The 19,139-nt window shown below is 40.9% G+C and overlaps 1 protein-coding gene across 1 annotated transcript in view; it reads right to left on the bottom strand.

Moving 5' to 3' along the window:
- The window catches only part of zmiz1a (zinc finger, MIZ-type containing 1a), a 138,270-nt gene that overhangs the window by 65,867 nt on the left and 53,264 nt on the right, over positions 1-19,139 (bottom strand). The window contains exon 3 of the mRNA XM_034682686.1: positions 15,799-15,876. The gene's annotated coding sequence lies outside the window, so the exon portion shown is untranslated. The remainder of the gene's footprint in view (positions 1-15,798; positions 15,877-19,139) is intronic.

Below are 19,139 nucleotides of genomic sequence, written 5' to 3'. Positions count from 1 at the left end.
CCTATTTATGTAAAATGTTCTGTATTTTTTTGTGTATCACTGGCAAAGATGATGATGTTTTAAGTTCAGACCAAGCGGCAACCTCCGGTCTCAAACTATGAAGCCCATGCGGAAGTGTTATAAACTGCAATTCATCAAGAATCCACTTGAGGCTGGCTGCAGAAACACTGGAAACCACATAGACATGCTGCATTAATAAACATGTTTATAGCCTGGTTCAAAAAACGGCTTGGCTCTACGTAGCTAATTTCTCTATTGGCACACACTGTACAGGGGGGGGTGAATTTTTTGCTAACGCGCTGGTTCAGAAGATATTAAGATTACGAGTTTTTGCCCAAATAAGGACATGACTGACTTGACTCCTGGTCGGGAACACATAGCTTTTGGCTAGGAGGCTCAAACCCCGCCTCTTTACGTCACACTTTGACTGGTTGAGTTCCGCATTCCCAATATGGCTGCCGCCGTCGATTGGCGTCAAAACAGCACTCAGGAACAGATCGGTGACGTCACGGATACTACGTCCATTATTTATACAGTCTATGGTTCAGACCCTGAATTGTTTACGTCTATGTTAAATTATTGTCAGTCTCATTCATACCCTCCTTTGGTGTCACATTGCTACATGTCTTTGCACATTACAGCCACCTGTAGTTCCGCTGAACAGTGTCAAACTGTCAGCAGTACTGTGTTCACTGGCAACAAAACAAAACAAACAGAATAGGGACCCACACTTCAAAACATTGCTATCAAGTGCTCGTAGAAGTGAAGAGCACATTGTTTTCAATTGCGTCACAGTAAAAGTCATAACCTGACTTGCGCTGAGCACACCAGGTCATTTTCAAACCAGCTTTGCACCGTTGAAAGTTAACTGCTGTGACACTTTAAATTGTTTGCTGAGAGCTGGGCAGAGACGGAGGGTGAGGAGCAGTCACACACACAGAGGAACACAGAAACATATGCATGTAAAAGATACACGCACAGGGAAGCAAAATGGAAAAACAGGCTCAGGAAATTGGCCAGTTCCTGTATGAGAGAGGTAGGGAAGGAGAGAGAGAGAGAGAGAGAGAGAGAGAGAGGAGGGGTAAATGGAAGAAACAAGACGACTGACCAAAAGAGACAGACAATGGAGCTTATGTAACTGTGGTGTCACTGAAAGTTTGCCTTTCAGACACACTGACATGTCAGACTGCACAGAGTTTCCACTAATTATTAAAGCCTCCGACCTTCTGAGGAAACAGTCACTTTCTACAACAAGCTTTTACGCAGACTGGAGATGTGATAGCTAACACATTATTGAGCTAGTGTCACATTAATTGGCCGTATTTGTCTTAATTAATGAGAATATTTACCTGTTGTGATATAAAAACCACAAGGTGTGGAAGGTGTGTGAAGTTAGGACGGGCTTCTGTCTAAGCAGCTGCTTCATACCGCTTCATACGCTTTTCTGCTTGCCAGTGTATCTTCCCTGATTCTATCATTGATACTGTGAAGACGCTCAACAACTCATAGCGCTGATATAAAGTCAAACAGAGTCATCATAAGGACGGAGTCTGTCGCCGTTTTGGATAAGCTGTGTACGTTACGCAGTTTGTCCTGCAGCGTCCAGATTCTTACATCTTTTAGAATAGAATAGAATAGAATAGAATAGAATAGAATAGAATAGCCTTTAATTGTCATTGGCAGGTGTACAATGAAATTAGAAGCGCTGCTCCCAGGTGGGGCGCTAGTGGCCTAGCAGTATAAGCGCCCCACATACAGAGGCTACAGTCCTCGTCACCGGGGTTGCCAGTTTCGATTCCCGGCTGGTCGACCATTTCCTGCATGTCGTCCCCTGCTCTCTAATCACCACATTTCCTGTCTCTCTTCAGCTTTCCTATCAAATATACCATAATATACTGTATTATATAAGTATCTTTGCCATATTATATTATGTTATATTACATTATTATTGTAACTACAACTCACGGTCATATTACATACCCATATTTATTTTAATTTATTGCTTAATCTGTCATAACCAACCATAATCACACCATGTCAACCTGTCACTACTGAATCATTTTTAATACTGCCTGTAATTACTGCTATTTAATCTAAATTCCATTGTAACATTGTATATATCTAAATTGTATTCTAGCTTTATTTATCTATTTTTATTTTTACAAATCTTATTTTATTTCTTATAATCTTATAAATATAGGCAAAAAAAAGAAAAGAAAAGAAAAAGAAAAAAGGAAAAGAAGCGCTGCTCCTGAAGGTGCATAAGATAAATACAAATAAAATAAAAACAGGTAGAAAATATGTATAAAAGACAATAAAAAAATATAGAACAATATATAAAAAAATGTCAAATATATACAGTCAGGTCGGGAGAAGAGGTATTTGGTTTTAGGATATTGCACATTGACATCCTGGCGACTATAAGCCTGACATACATCTAATAACAAGAATGAAAAAGTATAAATACAAAGAAAAAAGTGCACTGAACGGGAGAGCTAAGAGCCGCTGCTACCGTTCGTGCTGCCATCTTGCATCTTGCCATCTTGCATTCCTGCCTCCTGTCTCACAGGTATAACTTCCTGTTGTGAGGGACATGTATGAAAAGGCAACTTTGCAAAATGAAATGTTTCTAGAAATTTTCAGGAGTGCACGTGTGAAAGGGGAAACAACAATAAATTTGAAATTATGAAATAGGAAAATGAAAGCACTTCTGTCTTCTGCCCTCAGATGGTTTAATATGTTAGCACAAAGTCAGCAATAAAATTATAATAAATCATCCATGTCACCAATGATTACACACCTAATGATACCTTGTTTTTATATGTGTTTGTCTAGTTTGAATGTGTGCGTAAGAGGCAGCCTAGACAGACCAGTCCTCCCCTCTCCGTACCTCCACAGTGTAACCTTTGGCTTCTGAGGCCTGTGCAGCAGAGAGGATGACCCCGGCGGTAATCCGAGCCCGTGCATTTCTACTCCAACATGAAACCAGACAGACACCTGACCCTCTGGATTCTTGCTGATGCATGTGCACACCAAACACACACACAAACCTTGGCACATACTCAAAACACACAGAAATGGGTACAGAGGCACACAAGGCTCACAATCAAAAACACCTGTTCTGTCTACACAGACACACACTTAAGTACACACACGACGCAAACAATTCCACAGGCACACAAAGGCGCTTTCAATGACGCACAAAACCTGAACTCAAGTGACTCTTGCGTGTCATTATCCTCATACACACCAGCAGTTCTGACTTTAAACAAGAGCAACAGATACCTCTGTAACTGTCTACTGCATCTGCTGCTGCAACAAGCAAGCATGCGTGTGTGTGTGTGTGTGGAGAGTAACAAAAGAAACAGAAGTGTGCAATGCTCACATTCTCCAGTGGACATGTCAAGTTTTTGTGAATGAATGTTTTTGTGTTAAAGGAAAGTTCACTGAAGACAGAGCTGGCTGTGGATCATGACTTAAGGACTATCATGTTGAGTGATTGATAAGTACACTCCTTATGTTCTTCTGTATGCATATGTTCATCTGTATGTGGATTTGTGTAGGTGTTAACTTGCAGAAAGAACATAATTTATGCAACAGGGCATTTCACATAAAACACAAAGAAGAGAGAGTATGCAGAGACTGAAGCCCCGTTTATACTTCTGTGTAAAGCCTGGCTTATACGCTGGAGGTTCGCATAGCCCCTACGCAAAAGCTTGTGCATGTAACCCAACATGCACCTCTGCTGGGTAGCATCGTAATTTCCTGCATTTACAACTTTTCCAGTATCGCCGCCTACACTGAAACAGCAGCCGGTAATTCCATCTCTTCCAACGTCTCCTCTCTTTACTTCTCTGCAATAACTACAGTCTGATTAAATGCTGCTCTAAATCTATCAGCTCCAACACCAACATGTATCCATATACACTCAGATTCAGTCACCACGGTTTTGTGTGCACAACAAAAAGAGAATGTTGTGGAACCAGGAACTGGCGATATGACAAGTACAGAAATTGCGCTACCAAAAACAGTTTAGGTGGAGTATTGCAGAGTGAAGCAGACACACAAACAAATGAATATGTGCTCAAGATAGCGTATTCCACACACGGCGTAGCTACAGCATAGAGCCAACATAGTGTCCCAAATCTAGGGAAATCAACATTAAGAAACATTAGAAGGCTTAATTTCAAACCTTGATACCACTAACCAAACTGAGTGTAGAAGGTTCTTGCACAGGGTCTTTGAGTTTATTACCCAGCTTTCTTACTGATCTTCCAGTTGAGTAAGATGCTTAACTTTCACTAATATGAGCAAACTGATCACACGTCATGTCAAATCAATCAGCAGAAAAGAGTTCCGACCGTACAGTGAGGTAAAACCAAGCGGCAACCTCCGGTCTAAAAATGTGAGTCCAGTTCAGAAGTGCTAAAAACTGCAGTTCATCGATGATCCGCTTGAGGCTGGCTCCGGAAGTACCGGAAACCACAATTTCGAAGATATTTAGATTATGAGTCTTCCAATGAGTGGCACAGCTGACTTGATTGACAGGCGGGAACACTGTAGCTGTTGGCTAGAAGGCTCAAAGCCCGCCTCTTTACGTCACAATCGCTCGACAGCAGCAATATGGCTGCCGTCAACAATTGGCCTCAAAACAGCTAAAACAGATGGGTGACATCACGGGTACTACGTCCATATTTAATACAGTCTATGGGTAAACCATTAGTTTCCGTTCACATCAGAACAATGTCTGAACATGGATATTCACATCTTGGATCCTGTCCAGGTCTTGTCTCACCCTGTCTGGATTCTATTTCCCATAACTACCTGCTAACCATACATTATCCCTTACTTATAACATTTTCATAACTGAAATAATGGACAATGAGTATCATCTCGGCATAGTTCTGTTTAAACAACAGCTAACGCCGGCACACTTCAACCTGTTATTGATAAAGAAAAACATTGAAAACACATTTAGATATTCAACTTTCCAATTTTTTGACACTCCCAAAACAGACCACAACCGAAAACCTGTTCCACATTATTTTGCGACGCTCCTACTTTTAGTGTCACATCTGCACATTCATTCCTTCAGAAGTAGTAAAAAGTTATTTAAAAATTAAGTATAGTGTTTATTTTTTTCAGAAACATCAAAGGGATTTCCAAAATCAGATTTCTCAAGGGTTAACCAAGCGGCAACCTCCTGACACCAAAAGCCAAGGATTTCCCATCAGAGCCCGTATGAAATTTTCATTTTTACAGCAGAAGAAAAAAACATGTTTACAGCCTGTTATGAAAAACAGTTTTGGTCTCCATACCTCACATCCATTCAGATGATACTGATGCTGACAGTTCTGGATGATTGGGGATAATTAGAGGTGTGTCTGATAACTGTGGCACTAATTAGATGTAGTTTTGTCTGTTTTTGCAGTTTTTTGGTGCAGCAAAATAATTAAATCATACCGCTAATTATTACATTTCAATATCAGTAAAAATTGGCATCATGTGTGAATGGTGCCACATTTAATTAGTTTAAATGGACAAATGAGATGGATACCTTAAAGACTGGAGCTCTAGCACACAGTCATAATATGAATAGGCTGAAGTTGATTGAAAGCAGCTTTCTACATTATGAATGGCATGTCCATGTGAGTGTACGTATGTAAGCACATCCTTTTCTGTTTCACAGTTCATTAAGAGGAGCCACTTCACCACAGGCTGCTGTCAAAGGGGGAAGCAGCAGCTCAGAGCTCATTGTACATCCACTAATCCTTCATCCATCTGAACCACGTCAATACCACCAGCCCCCACCTTCTTCTCCATTCTCTGCCTCCGCTCTGGGTTTTTCTTGTCTCCTTCTCCCTTGTCACTTTTGCCATTCCTAACCCTGCAGCTCTCATTCCAGTCTGATCCCCTCCCCTCTCAAGCCCCCCAAGGTGCTGCCTGAAATCCATCCCATCTCTTATCCTTCTTCTGGACAAAACAGAAAGGGTGCAGAGGGAGTAATAAGGCCGAGCAGCAGGGGTGGGATGGTCATAGTAAGGTTATTAAGACTCACACACAAACACGGTTTGCAACAGGGGCACTGAGGTGAAGCCCCAGGGGGGTTGGAGGCCAATTTCTGTTTGTATGTGTGTGTTGAAAAGGCACTTCATGTGTTCACGCTGTAAGGAGTGAATCATGAGGCCACCCACCTTTACTGGCACTAACAAACTGCTGTTCACATTATGGTCCACGCTATCCTCTGCTACATCTCTGTGGGGAAAAAAAGCTGCCAAACCCAGAGACTCTGCAGTTAATCAGTATCTGTAAAATTGGATCATATTTGATGTTTAACAGGATCCAAATTCTGCAGGTGGTCTGAAACTGTAGGCCCTCTTCACACATCATTTATGCCATCGTGTAATAGCAAAAACTCTCCACTGAAACCCAAACAAATTCAGCTCATTTAAGTGGGTTAACAGCTCCTTGAGGCAGAGGGAGACATGTTTCATTGCCTGTTTTACAGACTGTCAGCCTCTGTAGCTGGTCGAGTAAAAAACTCCCACATCAAGCTGTAAAGAGTTCTTTGGTTTCCCTGCTCACATAAATGAGTGGAAGTATGTATGACAGGGAAATTATTTTCTTCTTTAGTTTTGCTTGTTAGTGGTGTTATAGGATGGAAACCTCAAAATACCAGACTCAGATGTCAGATTCTCTGGCTGTGTGAAAGATTTGAAAATGCTATTTAATTGGGGCATATTCTGTGGTCATCTTTAGGTGAAATATTTTAAATCTGTTCTTAATCTGATGTGTCGTTCATTACCTGAAGGTTGTACTTAGAGAAATTCTGAAGATTAGGAGCAAAATGTTCTCTCGTGTACAGAAAAAAAGGTTGATACATGACATTTACCAAAATTAAAATGTTTCATCTTACACAGAAAAGCTTTCGTGTAAAGTCTTACTTGGAGTATAACGTGGACAAAAGCCAAAGGTCCCTTTGAGCAAAGCTACACATTCAGGAACGTTTAACATCATATATAGTGAATCCAGAGGAGGACTGACTTTGTTTGTTGTATGAGTTAGGTTAAATTAGAAAAAAGGTACATTTATGGGTTGTTTGGATTGTGCTTTTCATGATGACAGAGAAGATTTCTTTTAGCTTCTATTATCAAAAACGTCAGTACTTTGACAGATGGACCTTTGCCTAGCAAATTTTCTTTGCCAAGTCTGGGAGTTAAAGCAGATCATTTGTGTAATTTTTTAATGAAATTGTCTCTGTGCAGGAAGAGCACAGAGACAACTTCTGCTGTTCATTTCTAACACTGTGGGAAACAACATCAGTCTGCCTGTAACCTGTAGTAATCTTAAAGGGGAGTGTACAACTCAAAGCAATACTCTACTAAACTGATACACAGTACACAATCTGATGTATATTTGTTGTAAATTTAAATCAAATTATGGAAATGACCTCAATCTGAGAAAAATAAGAATGTACAAACTAAAACTTCACAAAAATGTTATTTTAAAAAAAAAGACCTGCTTCCTATTAGCACCATCAGAAATGATGGATTCGAGAAGTTCATCAGAAAACTAAATCCAGATACAAACTAACAAACTGTCCGGTTACTTCAACTTTCACTCAGGACGAAAAATCTGCATTTAAATTTAAATGAAATAATGATTTCATATTTATCGTGATGATTATGGATATCGACTGATATGAAATATTTCATCGTGATAATATAATTTTCAATATCGCCCGGCCCTAAATAAAATTAAACCAAATTCTGAGTTTTACCTGGGATATTGCGTCGTTTGTTGTCTGGGGTTTGGATACTTTTTGATGTCATGAAAATAAGCATAAATATACATCATCAGTGTTTATGTAACTGATCAAAATGCTTCCGTACACAGATCTGGACTCGTCTAGAATAAGTTAAATCCAGTTGTAACCAAGCATTAACATCCAGTGCTGAAAAGTGAAGCCGATGTGACTGTGCAGAAACTCCAGTTCCTTGAATGTCCACTAGAGGCTAGTTCCAAAAGCCAAAGAATCCCATTACAGCTCAAATTAAAATGTCTATCAATACAGATTTAAAAAATGTTCTGTTTGCCAGGCTGCTAAAGGTCCACCTTGGCTCCATCTCTGCTTTTTCTCAGGAAGTCAAAGCTTGCATTTCCAATATGGCATCCACCATCTGGTGGCCTCATAAGACTTCTTCAGAAACCACTGGGTGATGTCACTGAGAGTATGTCTATTTTGCAATCAGTCCATGGTAGTAACTAGCTTCATCTTTACATCAATAAGGATAAGGGTTTTTAAAATGGGATTTGGTCTGACCTGCCATCCTATAGCTGGGAGCTCCTACAGTGGATCATTTTCTATTTGATTTGATTTGATTCAATTTCCAAATCTGCTGTGGCATGAGCAGGAGTGTGTGATGGCACAAACACAAAACATGAAGGGACCCTGTGAGGGAGGGGCTGCCAGCCAGGGTGCATTGTGGTCCATCTCTTGTGTTTTTACATCGGTGCTATTCTGACAACACGTGGCCGGGTCTTCCCTAACTGCTCAGCTGAGCAATCAGGTCACCTCATCTTGACAGACAGAAACACACGCACACACAGACGTAAACACACAGAGACGCGCACAGACACACACATGGAGCACAGAGTACATGCCGCCTGCAGCTGTTGCCAATGATGTCAGTCCTGATTTGGCCAAACTAGCCTTTTGTTTCACAGCATGAACACAGAGGAGAGAAGGAGGCCTCATTTGGCAGAACAACCAGAGCTCTGTCTCTAATATTGTTTGGGTTTACGATCAGCTACTGGTTTTTGACATGAAGCAAAACAAATACATATCTATGCTTGACAGGTTCAGAGTAAAATGATCTGTTTCTTTGATACATTTTTTACTTTTTAAGCCCCATGTTGAAGAAAAGGCTAAAAATCAAATTGATACGTTTCCTCCAATGTGAGGATATGCAGCTTCTTCTGTGTGTCTGTGTGTGTGTGTGTGTGTGTTTGTGTGTTTTTTGTGTCAATATAAATCAATTTGAGTTTTGAGTAATGTTTGGACTACACAAGGAAATCAAAGCTTTAATTTTTTCACTCTAGCGATGGCTTACTAGCTTAATCTAGGCTACATACCGTCACCATCGGGCGGAAACCTTGTTTCTCCAGAACCACTACTTTCCAGGAAGTAAAAAAAACTATGTATCTTACATTACTAAACACTACATAAGATTCAACCACAAGGTTTGTTTTTAATACTTTCATCTGTTATATTTAAGAAAGCCTACTTAATGGAAGACCCATAGCATCGATCAATGGAATAATGGATGTGATTAAATATGGACATACAAGGTTTCTGCCCGACAGCGGAGATATGTTCCTGCCATAGACTGTACATAGATGTAGTGCTAGTGACGTCACACATTGGTCTTTGAAAAGCTAAGCTAAGCTAAGCTGGGTTAAGCTAGGCTAAGAAGCTAAGCTAGTAAGAGAAGAGAAGATAAGATAGAACTATGTATGTTCCAAGGCAACTGAAGTCCTAGTTGTTTAAAATATATTTAAATTCCAGCTATCTGACTGGTTAAAAGGGGAGAAAATTCTCAGAAAATATTAAAAACCAAACATGGGATCACAGAGTCTGCAGGTAAACAATGTCAAATTGGTTTGCAGAGTGCTGCTAACATTAGAGTCTTCGGTCCTCCCTGCAAGTTAAGGTACACATGCCTGTGTTTGTTACGCAGACACCGCCTTCCTACAACTTGATCTCCATTATCTAAATTAGATTATTGCCAAACTGTGGTTTTACGAGATGCCGTCTGTCATGTGTTTGTTTACAACCAAATAGAAACTTATTACAGCATCATGGAAGCCACATAGACTGTATAAAATATGGACGTAGTATCCGTGACGTCACCCATCTGTTCCTGCGCGCTGTTTTGAAGCAAATCGATGACGGCAGCCATATTGGAAGTGTGGAACTCAACCAAGCAAAGTGTGACGTAAAGAGGCGGAGTTTCAGCCTCCTAGCCAACAGCTGTGTGTTCCCATCCGGAAGTCAAGTCAGTCATGTCCTTATTTGGGCAAAAACTCCTAATCTTAATATCTCCCGAACCGTCGCGTTAGAAAAAAATCCACCCCCGTACAGTGTGTGCTGATAGAGAGATTAGCTACGTAGAGCCAAGCCGTTTTTTGAACCAGGCTGTAAACATTTTATTAATGCTGCAAAGGTCGTCTTTTCTTAATTGGTGTCTATGTGGTTTCCAGTGTTTCTGCAGCCAGCCTCAAGTGGATTCTCGATGAATTGCAGTTTATAACACTTCCGCATGGGCTTCATAGTTTGAGACCGGAGGTTGCCGCTTGGTATAACAGCATCATGGAAGCCGCCATCAAACGGAGCTGCAGCCCCAGCAAGTATCAGCCCCAGAAATAGCTCAGTCACAAGGTATGAGCAGGATTTCAGGCCTACAATAGAAGAACTATAAATAACTTGTTGAACTATTAGTTCTAGTGCTGACTAGCAAACGTGACACCACTTAACAGTATAATATATGATGAAAATTGATTGCTTGATGATTCTGTAAACATTGACAATTTTACCTTGGCTTTAATGGAGATTCCTTGGCTTTTGGAGCTCGCCTCAAGTGGACACTCAAGGAACTGCAGTTTTTCTTTTTGCACTTTGGCATTGGCTTCATTTACAGAGAGCTAATGTTTAAAAATATATCACAATGTGTTTGACTAAGTGCATAAAATGTAAACGACAGACTAGTTTTCTAGGGGACACTTGGTTTATGCAATATTTAATGCTAAAGCACTTCATAACCAGCTGTTTCAGACATTTGGCATTACAGTGCAAGAAATACACATACAGTGTAACACAAATATTCACCATGATTCAACCAGCCTTCAAAACAATCAATAATACACAACTACAAGCTCAGCACAGCAGGTTACTAGCACCTTACTGTAATACGTTTTCATGCACACTTGAAAAGAACAAAACTGATTGTGTTGGAGAAGTTAGACACGGCTGCTTTAGTCAAACACCCCCGACTCTCCTCCAACACAAACACACAAACACACACCCCTCTTCCAACCTGCTGATGTCTGCTGGCAGAACTGTCTGAGGAGCTTAATCGGTACCTTCTCATTTTTACCTCATTCTCTGACTTTGTCATTCTCTCATTCAGCACTGTCTGTGTGTGTGTACATGTGTGTAAATGTCTGTTACATTGTGAGAAAAGAGAAACCAACGTTTGTGCATATCCGTGGCAGAGAGTCAAGCGCGTGGGTGCCACTAAATGAAACAGAGGCCGAAGCGGCTGCACCCTCTCTGTGGTGATGTGATTGGGCGAGCCAAGTCAGTTAACCAAATCTTGGAACACACACAAACACACACACGCACGCGCACACACTCATGCAGCAAGCACACAAGTTGTAACAGTGCCCAGGCAGCTTCCCTGCTGCTGATAATGAGTTGGTTTGGAGATGTGCATTTGTTTGTGCAGATCTAAGAACACACACTCTAATGACTAATTCGCTGGTTTGCTCGCTCTGCCAATCACTCTCCACTTTCAGTCAACAAAACCTGCTTTCTGCTTACTTTCACATTCTTTCACAGTATCTTTTATTACCGCACAGAGTCACATTTCATACCTGCTGACACGAGATACAAACATAGCATGAGATGCTCTTCTTCTGGGCTATTATGCTGTCAGTGACATTTTCGAAAATATAATCCTACTTCTCCTGACATTTCAAGCAGCGCCTGCTTACAGTACAAACTGCTGTACACGCTGCTTGCCTGCCTGCCGCCTGATCCGAGATGTGTGGGGTTTTTTTTTTTTCTCGAAGCCCGGCAGTCAGGGCTGCTTGTTGGAGCAATGATTTGATTAGGTTAGCGCTGATTACAGTCTTGTTGGTTACAATATACGGCTCTATCAGGGAGAGCAGGAGGAAGGGAGGGCGGGAGGGAGGGAGGGAGGAAGGGGGAGTGATTGAGAGTGGGCTTGTCAGTTTGTCAAGCTGTCAGGAGCGCTGCTGTATTGTACGTCTGTGTTTAGACGAGGTGTGAATCAGCTGATATCAAAGAGAACCAAGAGAGGATATTAATACAAATGTGGTAGCAGTTATCAGCGCGAGAGAGAGCGATAGGATGCTGCGCGGGAATCGGCACCCTTTGAATCAGATCTGTACACGGCAAAAGGCGCTGAACGTCTCCCATTTCACAAACAACACTATCACAGACAAACACTTTAAGGAGCAAGTGCCTTGTCTTGTCATTGTGCTCGAGAGCTGTGGACTCTTGCATTGACACAGCAGCAGCAGCAGCAACAGCTCAGCTATGGTGTGTAATATTGGCTGAAGACAAATAATCTGAAAAGCCTGGAATGCCCTCTGCTTTTGTAAGCTTTATGAAATATTAACCAAATTAATCTACAGTCTTTTATTTCTGGAAGAACTCAATGTTCTGCGACTGATTCGGTGTATACTAACAATCCCTCCTGAGATTAATTCAAATAAAGGCTGCCACATGTTTGATCTGTGAAAGCAGGGGACGAGGTGTAATTATTCTCCTCCATATATTACGTTTCCTATTAATTAGGCGTGTGCCGGTGAACGCTGCTCTGCTTGTGGAAGTGACAGCCACAGAGCCACAGGCGTCTCTCAACACTGCTTTATTCCTAACAGCAAGTGTGGCAGGTTATTATAACACTATGAGGCTTAATAGCACTACAGTATGTGGTGGCGTGCGGAGCGGCAGATTCATGCTGTACCTCGTGTAGATATTTTTAAAGGCCGATATGATACCCTGTTTAGTAGAGCAATGTCCAAACGCCTGAAGGCAGAACATAAAGGGCAGAGTTCACCCAGAGCAGACAGAGCCTTACTCCGGACATGTGGTCCACGAAAACCAGGGCCGCAAAGTAAAATAGAAAATCATCTGAAGGGATTTTATAGATTGCAGATTTACTGTCCGTCTGATCGAGAAAAAGAGAGAGAGCAGAGGGGAGAGAGAGCAGAATTAATCCTCTTAGCTGTTTGTTTGGTAATCTGATTTAGTCTGATTTTTAGGCTGCTATCTGTGCTTGTGGTTACTGATGCTGTCTCTGGATTGACCACAGCCATTTTCACCTTCAGTGCCGCCCCCACCATCCTCCTCCATCCCTCCCCGTTTGGTATATTAGCGTTTGGGTTTGACATATAAACAAAAACACGGCATATGTTAATCCCTGGCGCAGTTCAACCAAATCCAGCGATGTGTCTGTTTATGAAACAATTCCCTTCTCTGACATCGCTCCAGAGAGGCACACTACGGCTGTCCCTGCTCCAAATAAATGACCTACTTTGCACATTAACACACATTTACATGCAGGCAAATTCCAGGGCGGCTTCATCGTTTCTGTTCCCTGGCTCGGAGACACTTCTCGCTTTGAGTGCGACATGGCTGTGGTCCAATTCTTAGAGAAACTGCATTTTCTTTTTAATTCTCCTCCTGTCTTTGCGGAGATCTTTAACTCACAGCTGATTGGTGGTGACAACTTTGATTTCAACTCAACGGGAGAAATCAGAGTTGTACTTTTTAGTGTGTTAAAGGAAGGTGAGGCTGGCACAGAGGCCCACCTAAGGTGCTCCCGGCTCAGGCAGAGCTATTTCCAGACTGAGCAGCGCCCCCCCTCCTCCTGTCTCCTCCACCTCCGACTCTAGTGGGGAAACCACACCACTGCACAGGCCCCCAGTCACAGACACGACTCAAGAATGGATCCATTATTCACACGGACTGTTAGGGGACTGGCACACGAGGGTGGGATGTGGTTGTGGGACACGTATACTCACTTTTACTTAACTTAGAACTGCTCGAGCAAGCAAAATACATTATGAGAGGGATATATTTAGGATGAGAAATCAAGTAGCTCAGCATTCTTGGTGTGATCACACACGTAAAGTTAAACATCTCCGTCATTTGAGGGCTGCAAGGTCATTCAAACATCTTCTAACAGATTTACAACTGTGCATGAACTACCTGTATTATCAGAGGCCGTGTGTCTGCAGACACACAACGAGACACATGACACAAAGCAGCACAGCAGCACAATAGTGCCTTGAAAGCCAACGCAGCTTCAGACGCATTCGTCAGATCAAGTTTAAAGAACGCCTGACAGCACAACGCAGCTCCACACAACACGACATGGATGAATGTGTAAGTGCTCACTCTCTGTCACTCTCTTTCTGAAACACACACACAGACACACACTAATACACACAGAGGCCAGATTGTGTACGAGTTTGCTCACGGAGCATGATAAGAAAACGTGGTAAATGCGTAATCTGATATGCATGACTTGAGGTTTCTTTCTGCCTTTTCTTTTCCTCTTGGAAATCGCAGGTTGCATCCATAATTTACACCAGCCTCCGTCTGTTTCTCTCTCTCTCTCTCTCTCCTTTCCACTCTGTTCCCCTCCCTCTCTTTTTTTTCTCTCTCCCTCCATCTCTGCTCTTCTCTCTCTCCTGGCAATCTGGCTTTTGCAGCTTTGCTCATTAGCATATTGCAGAATGTGCAGATGCCACCAAAAATTATTCACCTTGCAGCGCTTTGATGCCGTTTCACATGTGTACAAACTACGCCGTCGACATTTTGCACAGCCCACCAAACAAAAGCAGGAGGGACAGATCTTCTTTTTTCGCAAACGTGTCGGGATGTAATGTGACGCCCTTTAGGTCTGATGTTTCCTCACATCCTCATTCACCCCAATTACATCTTCCATCACGTCAGTCAAAGGTTCCCGACTCTGTGATGACAATAAATGGAGTGTTTCTTCTCAGCCAGGGTTTAAACGATCACTTAATATTCATGCAGTCCAAAGGATAACAGAAAACATAATGTTCATGCTGCTCAAAGGCTAATTGGAGAAATATTCACGCCTGTTTTTGCATCAGAAGGAGCCTCATCCTGCAGGTTATGGAAGCAGAGATGGAGGAAAAAGGGTGTGTGTGTGGTTTAGCAGATGTCTCCCTCTTTAAGATTGATATTGGTGCTGATAGAGGTAGATCAATAACCATACATGGTAACACACCATTGGTTCAACACTGCTAACACGGCTGTTCAGGTTTCACACCCCTGGGACAGCTTGAAGCCGAGCCAGAACGGCATCACCACTGAGGTAATGGTGCAAGAATGTGCTCCTGTAAACACCCTTTGAATGGGATTTTTCAAAATAAACCACATCAGTGGGCGAAAAGCACTACAATGACGTGCAAACGGGCTTGGCATCACAGCTTGTTTGGGTTCTTGTGCGCCGTTACCTGACAAAAACAAGCTGCCTTCAATGCAAAGAGGGAGAGTGCCAGCCACAGAATGTAATCATTCTATCACGCGAATCATTACGCAACCATTTAAAACGATCTGGTCAGTTCTGGATGTTTTGGGGTGTCCACATGTTCCTCAAAACGTGTGTTATCAATGGCAGTATCACAGGGATATAAAGGACTAAGTGCTTATTCCTCATGGATGATCTGAGTTGAAGATAAAGCTGTAAGATCTGAATGGTTCTTTCGTTCTTGTGATCAAAAATTCTGTGTTTGAAAGTACTCCGGTTTCTTTCTAAGTTACAACACAACACAATCACCAGCGCCTTCTGCTCTGAGACAAAGTGCCTGTGTGTTAGAGGCTGCTATGAAACAACAAAAAGCTAAAAAACCCAAACTGCAGCCTTCTTATCTTGTTTGTTAAAGTATATGTGCATCGCTGTATCAGCTGTTTGGATGAAGACACAGGGTTTAAAAAAAAAGGATGCTTACCAGTGTGGATGAGGACGATTCCTGTGTTCCCTATTAGGCAAAATCAGCTTCTTAATCCTCATCAATCACAGAGCGAGTCTAAAATGAGACAAAACAGAATGCAACGCACATCAGGGAGCGTGACAAAACACAATCTGCTTCTTAGTGATAGGAAAACAAGACTTAGGTGGCATCATTTATCGAGATGTAATAAAGCGCCCTGTCGTGCTTCTGACAGATTGGAAGCACATAACAAGGACTGACAGAGCCGGAGAGAATGTGCAGCTCTAATCCCCGCCAAATATGAAAGATAAAACACTCAAATGACAAATGTGAGCTGATTTCCTCGTCTTCCTTGTGAGTGTTTTGCGCCACTCTTGGTTGCAGAAGCAGCTGTCTTTGAACTCTTCAGGCTCTAATCATGGAGGAGCATTTCTTCTTCTTCTCTGCTTCTGGCTTCTTCTCTGAGTGCGACGTGCAGATCTCCTAATGGGACAGCAGCTCACTGACAATTAATATACTAGCTTAGTTTACAGGACTGCATCTTTAACTCTTTTACTTTCGATGTTTGAAACTCCCACATCCTTTCATTAATATTCTGTGTGAACGCTTCCCAAAAACATCTGACTTGATTTTTTCCACTCTACAGTAGGCGTAAAGAAGACTCAGAGGCTACAGATTGCCCCATATTTAATTACTGTTAACACCGGCGCTAGCAAGCTAAATACGCCCCCATGATTTATTCATTTCCCCATATTCAAGTCAAATTAAATTAGTCATATGAGTTTAATTAACTAAATATGATCTGATATTGTTATTTCACACTTGGATATGGGATACAGAGGGGGGTATTTGAGGAAAGGAAAACTATTGTAAACCATCAGCTCATTAGAGGCTCTCATGTTGGCATTACCAACAGCAGCATTAGCCTAACAATAGCTTCTAATAAAGGTCTACACACCTTTACAGCTGAGGTTTACTCTGCTAACACCATTATTCACTGCTGCTGTTATTCATTGAACTGTAGCTAATGCAAGAACCTCCCCTCATATTTTTAAAAAACCTGTTCATTATGCGCGGTTCATTATTGTTACCGAGGCAACACAGCTGCAATTAGGGAAAACTAACAGTTGAGTCCCCCATAGGTTTAAAGGGTCACTTCACACTTTAAAGAATAGAACAATAACATTTTTTAAAGAAACAGGAGAAAAAAAAAAGAAAAAAGTTTTCCATTCATCTGCAGTGTACCTGGAGGGGATTTTTTTTAGCCAAGGCTGAAAGATATGTGAGTCAGAGACTTTTGCCTCTGAAGCAAAACCAATAAACACGAGGTGGAAGACATGTTTGTCTTCAAAGTAACAACAACAAAATGTTCACTGCATTGACAGGAGTAAAAAAAAAAAAGAAAGAAAAAAAAAACGCCTCTGAAAAAAGTGAAAAAGTTTACTTTTAAAAATTCACCTTTGCTCTAAAAGTTTTTCCTCCCCCAAAGTTTTGAGTGGAACAGATGTAGACATGTCAAAAGTGAGTCTTGTAAACATAAGATTTCTAAACAGCAGCTTGATGTAGATAAGTAAATGTTTTGTCATTTTGTGGTAAACTAAGCCCTTAAAGGCACAGTAAGAAATATTCATGTTGTATTGATTGTGGTGATCCCTCTGGATGTAACAACTCAACTCAAACTTTATTTATAGAGCACGTTTAAAACAACCGGGGTTGACCAGAGTGCTGTAAAGATCAAAAGCAGCACAAATGACAAACATAACATACAATACAACACTAAAATACAATATTAAAATATGTAAACACAGTGCAAATATATAATAAAATAAGATAGAATAAAATAAATCTGAATTTAATTAAAATTATGCCAGATGTCCACTCAACCTTGATTAAAAGCCAGGGAGAAAATGTGAGTCTTAAGCGACGATTTAAAAACCTCAGGTAGCATTTTTCTAGAATGCAGACTACATTTCCCATGAGCACCACCACCCACTGTCGTAAAGATATGGCTCTTGCCAAAACGGGCATTTGTTATGGAAACAAATGGATGGACTACAGATCTTCTATTTAATGCGTTCAAGATATCTTTTATCTGGATGCAGAGTGATGAGGTTATGTATTGATTTGCATTTTTACACATTTATTTAAAGTAACATAACAACAAAAAAACTCTCAGTGATCAGACGTACCAGTTTAACATTACCCATCACAGCCCAGGTGTCATGATGTGTGCTCTTATGTCCCAGTACATGTCTAAATAACATAAATATGCACATGTTTAACTCTTTTGTCCTTAGAGAGCAGTGAAGCATTCACAAGCCAGCAGAAACATTAAATTGTGTTCTTAGCCTTTTTGCTCTTTTAGCTAGCAAAGCCCTGGTTGTAAAGTTACTCCATCTAAAGCAATACTTCAACAGAAAACATACATCTTTTTGCGTAACCTGCTACATTATCAGCCATGAGTACAAAACATTATATAAACAGAATGTTATCTACAGAAAAAAAAACTCATCCTTCTGCTTGCTAACTTACTGCTTCCTGCCAAACTTTACCAACAGAGGTCTGGAATGACCTGCAGGAGGAGATCAGGCAAGCCACCTCTTTGTCCTCTTTTAAAAACACACATTTTAAAATGTGCTTTTACTTCTTAACTCATCACTGACTTTTTAATTTCTGCATGGTTTTTATTATTGTCTTTTACTCAACTCATTTTAGTTCTCTTAAACCATTGTCATGTGCTTTTGTGTTTTTTTCTCTCGCTATGTCTTGCACTCTGTAAAGCAATTTGTAAACCTGTTTTTAAAAGGTGCTATATAGATAATGTATCTTGACTCAGTTTTTTTGTAGTTAACCTGACCCAAACACAGGCTCTAATATTTAGTATACAGAAATAATCAATCTTGTTGATGGTTATCTCCTTAATGCAGCTCATGAAGATGCATCAGTGTAAGAGTGAAGATTTCAAATCAGTTTAAAATGGCTCACTGTGCCTTTAACCCTCCTGTTATGTTCGTTTCTTAGGGACAGCAATAATGTTCCTAGGTCAACTTGACCCGGGGCATTTTTAATGATCCAAAAGTGTCAGAACCCAAAAAAATCCAAATAAACATTATTTAAATCTCATTATTGACTCCATTGGTGACCATTTAAATAAATATTTATTGCATTGGTGTTCTTTAATTCTCACAGATCATGGTTCAATGAGGATAACTCACTTGTTTTTCATGAAAATTCTTGTAAAAACTTTTTTTATGTACATTGGAAAGCCCTAAATATAAATACAATAGTTCTACATGACATCAATTTTTGTTCATTCCATTTTACATTTTGATTTTTTTAGTGATGTTGATAAATTAACA

Source organism: Notolabrus celidotus, chromosome 4, assembly GCF_009762535.1.
Source record: "Notolabrus celidotus isolate fNotCel1 chromosome 4, fNotCel1.pri, whole genome shotgun sequence".
NCBI classification, from domain to species: Eukaryota; Metazoa; Chordata; class Actinopteri; order Labriformes; family Labridae; genus Notolabrus; species Notolabrus celidotus.
The sequence above is the reverse complement of the archived record's forward strand: the minus strand, read 5'-3'. Positions and strand labels throughout refer to the sequence as shown.